The sequence below is a fragment of the Sinohyriopsis cumingii genome, chromosome 4 (genome assembly GCF_028554795.1).
Source record: "Sinohyriopsis cumingii isolate HCF-2022 chromosome 4, ASM2855479v2, whole genome shotgun sequence".
Lineage (NCBI taxonomy): Eukaryota > Metazoa > Mollusca > Bivalvia > Unionida > Unionidae > Sinohyriopsis > Sinohyriopsis cumingii.
In genome coordinates, this window is record NC_142964.1 from 79,987,261 (window position 1) to 80,002,547 (window position 15,287).

General features: G+C 35.0%; 1 protein-coding gene across 4 annotated transcripts in view; it reads right to left on the minus strand.

The window, feature by feature from the left end:
- The window catches only part of LOC149801527 (lim and transglutaminase domain protein ltd-1-like), a 45,134-nt gene extending 30,296 nt beyond the window's left edge, over positions 1–14,838 (minus strand). Inside the window, exon 1 of one of the 4 annotated variants that reach the window (XM_089955699.1) lies at positions 14,647–14,838. The gene's annotated coding sequence lies outside the window, so the exon portion shown is untranslated. Of the gene's footprint in view, positions 1–4,341; positions 4,494–6,144; positions 6,419–8,787; positions 8,811–14,646 lie in introns of those variants that run through there. The other 3 variants (XM_089955703.1, XM_089955702.1, XM_089955701.1) reach the window with 3 other exon arrangements.
- Between the last annotated feature and the right edge of the window lie 449 nt (positions 14,839–15,287).

Genomic DNA, 15,287 nt, shown 5'->3' on the forward strand with positions numbered 1-15,287 from the left:
GTTGTTGTTGCTGTTGTTGTTATTATTATTATTATTATTATTATTATTATTATTATTAATTTATTTGGCTGTTGTCATTATTATTATTATTATTATTATTATTATTATTGATGTTTATGCTTCTGCTGTTGCTGTTGTCGTTTTTCATATTTGAATCAGGTGCTCAGTCTCTAAAGAAGTTTAATTATTTCTTCTCGTGATAATTACTTGCTTATTGTTTTGTACATCCATATTGTGCGCTTAACGTTTGTTCATGGTTATAGATTGCACTTTAAGATAATATCATTTGAAAGCAGGATGTTTACATACCTAACTTTTGTCCATGATTGTAAGTTGTAAATAACATGTTGACATAACAATTTAGTTCAGAGCATTCTAGAAACAGGCTTATTTACGTAGCACGAGTTCAAGATCAGTTTTGTTTACAACAATGCACGATTTTTCCATCGGAAATCGTCACATTATATTATATTATAGGTCAAGTGAGAATGAGTATAAATAGGGATATGATAAACAGATAATTAATTCCTGTTTTACATTCAGTCTGCGGGAATCCATTCAACAAGATTTACAGATGTGTTAAGATATAATCTGAGAGGGATTATTTAATTAAATTATTTATTGGATGTACAAAATACTCACTGAGTTTGGATTATCACATAATTTTTTGGAATAATTGTGAACTCATTCAAAAACATTCTGGATCGCATCATTGTGGTACATAGGGACATTCAAGCCTATCCGAATTCATTCAGAACATTTGATATCTTTGGACTTGCGATAGGACATTTAGGATTAGTTGGGACTTACTTCACAATACTGTACGTATCTCTTAAATTTTCACATTGTACCTTAGAGTTTATTTCTTGAGCATGGCAGTCCGGTTATAATCCGTGCTACTTCATGTTGAAGATTTTTCCAGTTTTCAGACTGAAATGTCGCAACACACTCGGTCTTTTCCGTCAAGTCGAGAAATAAATCATCAGATATAATTCGCAGCCGTTTTGAACTATTTTCAGAACTCCTTTTGTTTGAATGGTACAAAATATGGCGGCCGAAAGAGACAAAGTCACAATCCTTATAAAATCGGCCTTTTCCGTTGCATCTTACACGGTGCACACCGCCGGGAGGGGGAAGGGGCGCGAATTACCCAACCATTCAATGTTATGTATATTCCTACAATTCAATTCGGTGTTACTTCTCGACCTAGAAATAGTCGAGCAATGGTCCTATTGTAAGAGTCAGATAATGTGCAATTACGTCATGCACAATTAGCATATTCTTGCGTAGAGGTGTGTGTGTGTGTGTGTGTGTGTGTGATTGGATTTTTAACGTAGCTTTAACAATTTTTCAGTCATATCGCTACGATGTCTGCAGTGTGGCAGTTTATAGTGATGTCTAGCACTGGGGCATCATGCCGCAGACATGTAGTATGATGTCCCACCCAGTCACATTATTCTGACACCAGGCCGACCAGTTCTAACACTAACATCTTAATGTTGAGCGCCTAGCGAGGCATCTGTTAGTACCATTTTTATAAGTCTTTGATTAGACTCGGCCGGGGTTCGATCCCGCGACCTCAAGCATCCGAGGCGGATGCTCTAACCACTAGCCCACCGGAGCGGTCCTTGCGAAGGTGTTATGGAGGAAACACCTAGGTCTGCATATCACCAGCTTATCGAAGTTTGTAGTTAAAAATGTCTCACCTTTATCTAATAAGTACACAATAATACCTGTCCCCTACAAATCGGGTTGGGACATGAGCATTTCTTTTCATAGAAAATCACAATATGTCAACTTCGAATTCACAACGAGCGGTTTGGTTCATACTTTGATCAAATAAAAACACGTTTAGAAATTTCAGTGTAACAAAACTAATTTAAATGTCCAAAAGTGAAACAAATCTTTAAAGGTGATTTTTCTCTTTCTTCTTCTAGTGGAAGAACGTTCTCCACAAATTTACCTAATTAAAAACAACAGCAGTAGCTCTGGTGCTATTGCGTGAAAGAATGTAAATGGATTCGGTAAGTATAAACGTCAATCCGCATTTCACGGTAAAGTTACAATCAAAATTCATCCTTACAAAATAAGCAACACATCTTAGCGCAGCTTGTTTAATTTATCCGTATCAAGGACTTTTGGGCGTGACAAGTTCAACATTGCCTGTTATCTTGTGTAAATAAACTGCTTGATTTTGTTAACAAGGAACACTTGTATCAACGTATCGAGTTTTTGTTGTGGTGGGGGGAGGTGGGAGTGGGTAGGGGTGGGTTTTTTATTTTTATTTTATGACAGCGAATACATGTTTGGCCGACTCCATACAAGAAATCTACTTTTATTATGTATTTAAGTGTGAAATGAAGAAAATTATATGTGAAATATTGTTCCTATAATTTAAAATCAACAAATATATCCCCTTATTTTTTAATTGTGAAAATAAAAGATTTCCCATCATGTCATGTGACGCTTGATTGTATTAGTATTTCGTTAGCTACAGCACATACAATAATAAAAACTGCATTACCTCTTAGGAATGGTGTTATTTTTTGTCCAATAAATTTAACTCGACTTTTTCGCGTATCTACGAATTTATTTCTTCTGTACCATCAGGACAACAGGGAGAAAACCCTGTGTAACACATTTGCTGAATTGGATATGCATTATGGACTGGTATCAAAATATAATTTATTGAAAACATAATAGGTCACCTTACACCCGACGCTCTCTTACATCGCTGATATGTTATATGATCAGTCTAAAAATGTGACTAAAAGTGGAGCGAAGTTACGAAAACTTGGGTAAGGGTGGTGTGCTGAAGAATGAGTTTAATTTTCTGAGTGTCGACTCAGGAACAAATATAATAAAAAATTTAAAACATTTTCTTTTCTTGCGTGAAATACCAGATATAGTTCATCTTGTGGTACAAACAAAACCGATATATCTGAAAAGAAGTTATCTATATACGCAGGCCGTGAAATAAACACGTTGTATAGAAATGGTCTATACATTTAGGCCGTGTAATAGGACAAACTGTAAGTAGACACGATGTATAGAAATTGACAATACACCCAGGCCTTGACATATGACGAACTGTATATTGACATTTACATGTATAGAAACTTTACAATACACACATTCTCTGTAATAATAGGACGAACTGTATACATATTACTATCGAACCCAACCTTTTGCTTAATATCCCAACCCATTAAAAGGATGAACTGTCTATAAAGACGTTGTATAGAAATAATTGTCTATAATAATACAAATTGCACAGACATGTATAGAAACTGTCTATACACTCGGGCCCTGCAAAAGGACGAAATGTATTTAGATACCTACAGAAACTGCATATAAACCGAGGCCGTTAACAACATGGACTGTCTATAGACACGTCATATCGAAACAATTACCTATAATAAGGCAAACTGTATAGACATGTATATAAGCTGTCTATACACTCAAGACCTGCAATAGGACGAAATGTGCATAGATACCGATAGAAACTGCATATAAACCCAGACCCTGTAGAAACCATTCCCTATAATAAGACAAATTGCATGGACATATATAGAAACTGTCTTTATGACGAAATACATATATATATATAGATACCGATAGAAACTGCATATAGACCAAGAGCCTTGTGATAGATCTACCCGTGTATAGCCATGCATAGAAACTGCTTATGCAACCAGTCTCTGTAATAAGACGAACTGTATATAGAAATGTATAGAAACTGCATAAGCACCCAGCAGGGCCGCGGACAGGATTTGTGGGTCCTAGGAAAAATGCTCTAGTAGGTCCCTACGAATTAAAAATTGTGACGGTGGTGGCCCCTCTGTCCTAGTTGTCCTACCTTGTCATCGGCTCTGACACCCAGGTTCGTTACTATAACGAATTGTACAATATATATGTACAGAAACTGACCAGGCACCCTAGCACTGTAATCTGGCAAACTGTGTTAAAGACACGTGGTATAGAAACACCTATCCATACAGATCCTGTAATATGACGACCTGACCAAGTTAATTAGAATTCGGTTTAAAATTAAGCATTCTTACCGTTTTGTAGGATTATAAGAATATGGAGGTTTGATTAGGATTATATCTGCCTTATTCGCCTCGACATAGTTAGCTTGCCCGCATATAAGACCAGGTTTCTGTTGGCTATCCAGCAGACAAGACCGGGTTGCTAAGAGCCGGTGTAGGGAAGATTTCCAGTGGAAACACGAACAAAAAAATATTGATGTCACCAATTAGAATACGTATACTTTACGTGATGAAAATGACTAATGTTCTTTCTGTACGAATAAATACAGTTTTAATTAGAATTACTCACCAATATGCCCTGTCAAAATAAATTATGCGGCCATTTAAAACTTTCCAGTGCTAGTCTTCGTTACTACTTGCAGTTCATTTTAGTCGTTACGCTGTGTTTACAGGTGAGCAAGTCAAATTACTGTTGCTTTAAATACCTTCCCAAGAAACGAGAAATGATTAATCACGTTCCACCATTCATCGCCTTAATGCGGCAGAGGGGGTAACAATAATTGATTATTAAAAGTTGTACACGCGTTCAAACATAGGTCATAATAGTGTAGGGTGACATACGTTGTGAAGGCAAGAATAGATTCAAATTGTCACGCTATTCAGTTCTCGATACTAATTCCGTGTGTAAAGATACCATTCATCGCGGTTATCTTATGAAATGTAAATATTTACTTGCACAGAAGTAGACAGGTACCTCCACCTGTTCGATGAAGCAAAACTTTTAATGACCAAAAAGTGCAACAAGAGAGAACCTTTAGTTCTTCCCGGGGAAGACCTCCTTTTGTTAGCTTTAGTATACTGGGTATCTAATTCTGCAGTTTCCAAGTGTCAAAATATAATTTTTTGCGATTTAAACTCGTAAATAAGTCATTCTCTGTTTTCCAAATTTTCACGAATTGTGTATCCACATAAACATTATCCTCCAGCGAACTCCTAGAAATAACTTGCACAGAAAGAAAGAGTGACAGAAAAAAAAAGAGTGACAAGGGAATCGTTTTCTGACACGTAAGATTAACTGGTTCTTGAGTACATAAACTCCACTCTCACCCACGTAAAAAAAATTAAAAATTCGGAGATCGATAAGTGTATATGGAACCATATTCACAGCATTTATCTTCACATCTAGGGCAGATACAAAGATGGAAAAAAATCAAAGGAGTAAGTAAATAAACGACAAACATATATCACACCAGTAAAGAAAATAATTAACTATTTTCAATGGTCGAGTATGGCAAGAAACGATGCTCTGCTATTATTTTTCCATAGTAATAATTCTTTCTTAATTAGAAAATAACGATTCATGCTTGGAACGTCAGTCAGATTTCAGACGTGTGCATGAAAAAATGGTAGTCAACCGGCCCACAATAGTTATTGTTAAACAATGTCACATTCAGCTATTTTAAGTAGTTACAAATGACAAATAGATACAGTATCAAAATCAACAACCAAAGAAATAAACAGCTACTCCCGTGCTTCTTTTTTTGTCATAACCTTCAATCTTGCATAGCGATAAGGCTGCATCTTTATTTCTTTCTCAACTGCATCCACGGCAATCTCTTAAAATCAAGAGTTTGCTTTTGTTCCTGTTGTTCTTCTCGGGAATCTTTAAATTCCATATTTAAGTTAGGAATTAGGATAACATATATGTTCACAGCCGCAACTTGGTTTCAGACCCTAGCCCCCCAGACATTACAAGCATAGGCCCTCAAACTCCACCAGAAAAAGTTTTCTTTTTTATTACGATTGTTGTGAATAAAACAATTAAAAAAAACACTGAGAGAGAGAGAGAGAGAGAGAGAGAGAGAGAGAGAGAGCGGCATTCCAAATGTTCTTCCAAGTTGCTTTGAACATGTAAATTGTAATATTGGATTATCTAGTAAGGTCAAGCTGAGTCGATTATTAAAAATATAGATCTCAATGGCGACGAATAACATCCGAGTTTTTTTTTTCTCCACTTAACGGAAAAGGCAGAGGATAATCCTACTGGGTCGGCATGCATTATTTTCAATCAAAGCGTATCATGAGGCTGGCAGTAGGTTTCCAGTTTATAATGTTTATCTACGTGACCCATTACACAAGCATTCACACTTACCAGTTTTATAACTTCCTATGAATCAGTTGCTGTGATCAGACTTAGATCACGAGGATAGCACACTTCAGAATGCGCTATGCTCAACAAAATCATAACATCAGTCGTCAATACAGAATGAACTGAGTCGTAACTCCGTTGTATCGATTTTGAATTTGAATTTCCATACAGATGGAAAATCTGAAGTTCAAACACTAATTTAAACTTCACGTCAACAAGACGTTTCCGAACAAAATGTATCCCAATTGATGACAAACTGCACTGTAATTAGATCCAAAGTCACAGAACTACATTACATTGAGCCAAAACGCAGTTAGGAGTTTTGTCAGACGTCAGCTTCCTCATTAGATATATCCGTGGAATGGTCCGTTTCCAGTTAAAACACAGGCTTGGAATTCACTTGTGAATATCACATGACACGGGTACAAATAGTGTGCATATGTTCCGTTATGACTATATGATCAAACATAGTATGTGTTGTTTTCGTTTATTTGTTTATTTTTATTTTGGGGGTGGGGTGGGTTAGGGTTAGGTGCGCGGTTACTTTATGGAAAGTAAACCAATCTATTGACCATAATAATGTAGAGTGTTTTATGTTAACTGCAATAAAATGTTAGATCGTATAGCAGCAGATGGATAACGCGGGGGGGGGGGGGGGGCATTTTGATATGGATTGTTCAAAGTTATAAGTCAATATTACAGTGACCTGAATGTAAATAAAGTTGAGTTAAACTGAGATGAATTTTTTTAACAATGGTTTTTAAATAAATGAATTCGGACATTCATCGTTAAAGGCTGATATATAAACCTACTCGCCTGTATTTTGCCTGTTGAAAGGTTTGTATGTAGTCCTAAAATCACTTGCAATCTCGATGGATGGATGGATGGATGTGTGTGTGTGTGTGCGTGTGTGTGTGTGTGTGTGTGTGTGTGTGTGTGTGTGTGTGTGTGTGTGTGTGTGTGTGTGTGTGTGCGTGTGTGTGTGTGATTTGGTTCTTTAACGTACCTTTAACAATTTTCAGTCTTATGGCTACGATGTCTGCAGTGTGACAGTTTATAGTGATGTCTAGCAATGGGGCATCACGCCGCAGACATGTAGCATGATATCCCACCCAGTTTTTAAAAGTCTTTGGTATGACTCGGCCTGGGATCGAACCTGCGGACGCCCTAACCACTAGGCCATCGGATCTGTATGTATGTATGTATGCATGGATGCATGTATGTATGTATGTATGTATGTATGTATGTATGTATGTATGTATGTATGTATGTATGTATGTAAATTGAGCCAATTCTTTTTGAATGCATAATACATATTAAAGTCAATTCAAATGAAGACATGTTAGCATTGTGAAAAATGCCACTTATTGAATTAGTGATGAAACAGCTATTATATACGGATATAATTGTCTTTGACTTTCTTGCGGGGGGTGGGGGTGGCGCACCTCATATATCTACCAGTTTTCAGTTCTCTAATAACTGGGTAACTGGGGAGTTCACGCAAAACTAAAATCGACACAAAACTTTCTCTCGAATATGAATGTGCGGCATGTAAATTACTCCAAAAAGTCAATGACGTTTGTTTGGATCAAAGAATTATTAACATTGTTAGGTCACGCTGTTTAATTTGTCAATCAGTTATTTTTCAAATGTTGAATTCGGTTTTATTTTTCTTAAATTTTACGTCATAACATAAAAAAAAATGCAAACCATAAGTACGTGTCATAAACATCGTAAAATAAAACAAACATAAAAAAATCTAGTCCAAGTTAATACTACTCACCCGATATGTACTATGGGCTGAAATATAAATCTATCAAGCACTCCCCACTCTTTTATTACCAAATGCGGTCCATTCAGTGTTTAATAATATGTACCAAACAAATGTAGAAAGGGGCGCATGCCTTTTATTTAAATACCTTTCATTAAAAAAACATTAAATAAGACATCGATGCTATAACATCACAAATGTTAAGTTCCAGAAATCGGTCAATAATAGAGTTCTGATTCACCCCCACCCCCCAAGACTGTGTTATGGCCCCTTCTTTTCTACTGTTTATTTTTGTTAGCTCTGTATCCAGTTCAATTCAACACAGATCTCTTCGCCGTAAATCTCGCAATGCTACTGAATACAAAATATATACAGATACATAGTGGTTTCTTAAATAGGCGAATACTGTGCCTTTAGGACACCAATCGTATTCTAATGTATGAACAAAACGAACGTGTTCAAAAGATCCGTCCTGTCTGGATTACACTTTTTAATGAGTTCCATTATTATTATTATTATTATTATTATTATTATTATTATTATTATTATATATATATATATATATATATATATATATATATATATATATATATATATATATATATATATATATATATATATATATATATATATATATATATATATATATATATATATATATATATATATATATATATATATATATATATATATATATATATATATATATATATATATATATATATATATATATATATATATATATATATATATATATATATATATGCTTATTTATAGACGTAAGGACTTTGAAAATTAGCAGAGACCATTTACTATAAAATACTCTGATAACTGATATCGTTGGAAAAGTATATGATTCTATAAAGGGGACTTACAGCGCCAGTATTGGTTTGAGTCAATCAACAGACTGGTTAATGTGTAGAAGTGGAGTTCGTCAAGGTGATTTGCTCTGTTTGTCAGTGACCTTGCTCTAGACGTGAAAAGGTAGATAAAGACATACACACTGAAAGTACCAAAGTGTGTATTATTTTGTATGTGGACGACGTTGTTATACCTTCTGATAAATTTCTTTACAAGAAATGCATGTTAAACATAGTATATGAATGGTATCTCAAACTGAGACTTGTCAAGGAATCGATGCCATGTTTTGTTCAAAGGGGGTAATTGTATCATCGATTAAATGATCAATACAAGTATGTCCAGGGTATTTCCAATCAGTTTGTGAAATGTCCTTGCGCAGAAGAGATATTTGCAAAATCGATGTTAACCAAATATGAGGTTTGTACATTATTGTACTGACAGCCTAAAATCAGGATAGACAGTACTGTGAGGCGTAGACATATTGGCACCGAATCAAGCAAAAATTGGAATTGCTGTTCGATGACCTGAAAATTATCAACTTTCAAGGGACAGATAGATATGATAATGTTACGAGTATATACTCTTAAAATAAGTATAAGAAAAGAGTGAAAAGCAACAAGCTTTGTAAAATTCAACAAATAATTTATTTCCCTAGAATACGAAGTGAAGATGAGAAAAAGAACTTTCTGTATTGCGAATTAAATCCAAATATAATCCAAGAATTACAGACACAAAACCTAATAATTTAAAGTCCCAAATAAAATCCAATACAAGTCCAGAATAAATCCAAAAACTGAAGTCGATGATGTCTCTATGGTAGCTTGTAGAGTGTTGATGTGTCAACAGTCTTTTGTTGAATCACTGTAATATAATTCCATGTTTGAATTCACAATAAATTCGAGTGGGTGTCTCTGTCCATGAAATTTATCAGAGCCCTTTCGTATTTCCAGAGAAAATAATAACTTGAATTCATTAATTTGAAGAGGTAAAATTTCCAGCCAAAAATTAAATTTTGGACACGACATATAATATAAGTTGAAAGTGCTAGAACTTAAATATCGAATAAAAAATCCTCTCAGGTACAAGATTATATAGTTCTCTACTTAACCTCAGGTCACAATTAGCAATTTCTATATAAAACAAAAAATATTACCTATGGAAAATAACCTTCTAGAATGATCCTAATTTCTCCAAAATAAAAGCCAGAACCTGGATTATGTAATATACACTAAGGAAATTCCAAAACCTAGACCTTGCCCCAAATAAACATTTATTTCTATTAATAACAATACTGATTTTAAGCCCATACACATAGAGAATAATTTAGCTATGTATTAGTTGTTTACAGAATAAAGTCAATTCAGGTCAAGCAGAAATGAACTCAGTTTTGGACAATGTCAAGTCCAACATACAGTATTACATTACAGGTAGCATGTAATGAAATATAATTAAAAAATTAAGAACAACTAACTTACAAACAATGCAAATAAAATATACATAATAATATCAATGAATCACCTTGTTCTGTGCACGATGGTAGTCTGTCTAACAAATATTTATATCACACTATATTAAGGCTGCATCCAAGTGGTCAAACTATATGAAATACATCTGCAATGTTCTAAATACAGATTAATCATTTTGTTTTTAAAATTGTAATTTAAGTCGTGCAGACAGATCTTTAGAAATATTATGCAAATACTAAAACAAAATGACTCAACAATTTAGAATATTTTTCTTTTAATAAGACGTTCAGTCTTGTGTCACGTGTTGATATGAATTTAAACATTAACAATCCTGTCTGGTACAGCTATGGTTTGGTGTTCTCTCTATAAGATTTGAAACTGGAATGTACCGTCAAGACGACATAATTTCGTACAGTGCATAATGCTTGTGTCATTGAAGAGGTGTTGCTTTTTTTTTAAACTTCCCATCTAACACATAACTATTTAAGAGAACAGATTTAGCTTTGATATATTCTCATTATTTTAAAGTAGCGACAGTCACTGTATAAACACCTCAAACATATATCTCAGTTTATTTTTAAATTCAGGTGTGTGTGTGTGTGTGTGTGTGTGTGTGTGTGTGTGTGTGTGTGTGGTTTAAATGATTATTATTTATTATGTTTATTTAAATGACTTATAGGTCCATAGTGCCAGATACTTGTTACGTCGCATTAAAGAGCGTGTTTTGTTTTTTTTGCTGTTTTAACGGCGCCTTTAACACATTAGAGCTATATTATGAGGAGGATATTTAAGTAAAGTGCTTTCCCATCGACACACTGTAGCGGCCATCGGATCTGGTGTGGGCAGGTATCGAACCAGCGACTTCTGGATTACGCGTCTGACGCTCTGCAAGCAGAGATACCGCGACTCCCCATGTGAAAAGGTTTTATCTCTTTGTACGATGAACAATATAATAAATCATTGCTTACTTACCTTTCATGTCATGAGGTAGATAAAAAAATTATGAAACGTTTAATTTTTGGTTGCTATTTGAAACTCATTCCACTTGTTGAACTTCTGAATCTAGTATCAGTCATTTGTTCGCTGAATGAAGCATCGCTCGTCTTTACAACTGTATATTCCTGTTTGTAAATACAAACTGGATTGATTTTTTATGTTCGCGCCAAGTGATCTGTGTTTTTTGTGTTTGGTTTTGGTTTCGAGGAGAGGTTGTTTGATGGGATTTTTATGGGTTGATGGTGGCATTTTACTGTACATACCCATAGGCACCTCCTTCAATATGTTCTTAATTTGATCTGAAAAATCGATTAAGCGGATGCGTGTCTTGGCTGGAAAATAAACCTTTAAAATTTGTGCTTACAATATTATTTCAGTCGAGCAAGACAAACAATCAAGCATTACCCCAGTTAACATAATTCATACTTCACCTGATTGTAAACAGATATTTGGTTATTTTTAAAGGTTTCGTTGCCATTTACAGACTCATTCAGTAATGGCGCAGATTAATTTAGAGGTATAAAAGGGTCGTTTATTGGAAATATTCTTACACTTTTCAGAAAACTATTAGTTAATCTGGAACGACAGTTCATGGCTGGGACGGTGTGTAGGTAGTGACAGTATCCAATAAATAATGGATCTGTTGACTCATTAACATCGGGTTGTTAAAATCTAAGCGTAACGAACATTGTCATAACAGGATAGCAAAAGCGATAAAACATTTTCACCTCCAGCATGAATTCGACGTAATCAAATAATGGTAGTGATCAATAACACTAGCCAGCCGGTCTTTCAGGCAATTTCGTTGATGTTCAAGCCTACGTTTTGAGGTTTGGAAACCTAATAATATGCATTGAACGGGAAGCTAGCATTGTTGCTTGCTTTTCTATATGTCAGTTTCGTTTGAGTTGATTTGTGAAATCGCGTTATATTTGACGAGATTTGGTTTGAAAAGCTGTAAAAAAAAATACATCAGTGGTTAGACAATGTCAGTACCCTCCGAATGCAATGCTGTCACATTCTTAAACCACTTATGGGTATATTTCAAGCATTTTTAACAAATAACTTGAAACTTAAATAATAATTTCGCTGACCAAGGGTATAGAAAAATATGACACACCTCTTGATTTTAACATTATTATTACATCCACTCGTGGCAAAGTTAGTACTTGCTGCATATTAAAATTGTCAAGAAAAGTTTACATCAACGGAATAAAACACGCTTGTGTACTCAAAAATGGCAATGTACCTTTTCAACCACTACAATTTTATTTCTTTCTAACCCAACCCCCAACCCCACTACCACTTCAAACCATAGCTCGGGAAAACCATGAATAAAGCTCCACAATTTAATGGCAAGTTTTAATGTGCATGATTCTATCTCGCATAATAGTAATATGTCTTAAGCAGTAATCATCTCTCATGATCAAATAGTTACTGGTCTCCACCAGTACCGTCTTCGTCCTTTTCAATCGTAACAACTGGGTCATTAGCATAATATGGAGAATAGGTTCGTACGTGACAAGTGTCGTCATACTTGCGATTCTCACAAATTTTATTTGCAGACTTCCTTCTCTTGCATTAGGCAAATACGAAACAAGGTAATGTAAGTGCTAAGATTTTTTTTTAAATGGCCGGCTTCCATTTATCTGAAATGGTTACATATTTAAGAATCGTTCATTAATTCTAGATCGACATTTCGATCACGGAATGCCCAAAAGGTTACGATTGTGTGCCTCCATTTTTCGTTTTATAATTTTTCTCCCTGTTCAGCCTCCTTCCCCAGTGAAGGCAAACATTTATCATCTCATCGGTGATAACTGAAGAAAGGAATGGCTTGGGTCTCACTGGACAGTTTATCTGGTGAATTTTCATCCGACGATGACCAATTACAGAAAAATGAGAATAATTTTACACTGAAGATGCAAATAAAAACAAACTAATGATTTTTGTAGAAAGCATACATGTGAGATTTTGACTGCAATAATCAGGTTAATTCCTGATGCAACTGATGGTTTTTATACTGAACCAACACTGCCACCAACCCCTAAATTTTACATTCATTTTTGACAAGAAATAGCTATTTTGAATATTTTTCTGTGACAAGGCAGCTAAAAGAATCAGTATGTGCCTTATGCATGAATAAAGTTCACTAGTGCTATAACAAATTAGCAAACTTTTCATCACCCCTCAACCATCTAGATTTTTAGATATTTACCTCTGTAGCAGACACACATAAATACGTAAGCCAAGTCGACAGCTCATTTGCAGCCCACGTTACGCATTTGATCTCCAATGCAAATCTAACTGTGACAGGCAGTCACCAACAAGCCAACCTATTTCCAAGCCTAACTCAAAGTAAATCTGAACCACATTATAGATTTAGCTTATGTGTGAATTTATAAATGCTAGGCTTGTGATAATTAGGTTCATGCCTTCTACCTTAAAAATTAGGGGAGTGTCAAAATACGAAACTATCCAGTGAGACCTTGTGTGTCTGATTTATCCCTGGCCATCAATGTCCTATACTAATATCTTACCTCTTATGTATTACTGATAATGAATAAAATCTTTACGATGATTTCATATTAGAAAAGCTTCGTATAATAAGTCGGTCAGAGAAATGTCTTTGGAAGTAGTTGAAAGAATACACTTCAGTTTCATCCGTTTGGTGACTAGCCTCTGGATAAGTGTACCACATACATTGCGACACGAAAGGCTGACAATGTTCTTATTGTGACTTTGTCTCATTCCTCGACCATAATAGTCCATGTGAACAAAAGTAGTTCTGAATATAATGTTCAATTGCAACCAATTACATCCAGGTTTCTTTCTTGACGGAACAAAAAAGACCGAGGATGTCCCGGTTGACATTAAACATGTCTCCTATCAGTTGAGAAAGAGCTCTGAATACTATAAATTGTGTACATTGAAGAGATGATCCTAAGGACTTCGCATTCGGTATTTGTTATAAAGTTAAGACCAAAATGGTGACAGATTACGCTGAACAAAATGTGAGAAGAATTTTTAAAATCTGAGGCGCTAATGGTTCAAATTACTGTTCCATCATTGTTTGCTACAGATAATTAATCAAAATATCTCGAATTTTTCTAACCCGCAAACAAGATGTTACTCATCAGGACTGGGCTAGTCATTCCAGTTTATCCAGTATCTGAGTGAGTGATGCTTGAGTTATTGAAGTTTCGCTGTAGTTTTATGAATGAAACAAACGTGTTTGACCTCTGTCAGTAGATACAATGACAGAACAACAGTATGTAACATTCTTCTTTTTCTCCTAATAATCGTCTTCTTCTACTTATTTCTCTTCCTCTTCTTCCACGATTTAATGGAAACATGAACAAATTACAGATCTAACATAAATAAATATTGAAGTGAGATATTTAGACCTACCTGCCGATATCGGGAGTTCCTTAATCAATCGATGCAGTCAACTGATCATCATGTCGCTAGACTGAAGGAGTGATATAATTTTCTCTATATGTTTATTTCCTGTTTCCTCGTGCTATCCCCTGCGATATCCACTGGTGATGTGTAATTTGATTTGATAGTTTCCTTGCAAAAAGGTTTTGTAAAGGTAAACACTAATTTTAAAAGCTTCTAAAATTGCACATACTGCTATTACACGAGTTTATCAAAGACCCTTTGTTAGCTTATATATCGATTGAGCTTTCGCTTCACAATTACGGCTACGTTGTCCTACGCATTTCATTTACCCGTTTTGATTTGCTTTGTCCGCAAAATATGTCGAGATAAATAGCTGAGACAAATTAAGGAACGTCATTGTGTTCCAAGGTTGATCATTGTAGGGGAAGGGTTGATTTATATTGCTGTTGCTATTGGTTTCAGGCACATAATAGGCTATACATGGCGGCCGGTATATTTGGTACAGGGAAATCTCTGGAAAACTTGGGGGAAAAGCCACTTACCCATGGAAAGCTACTGGCAACCTTTCGCATATCTTGGTACATTTATAGGTCTCAAACTATGTTACAGAAAGAAAGTGAAACACAATAAATTAAGCAAAATCAACA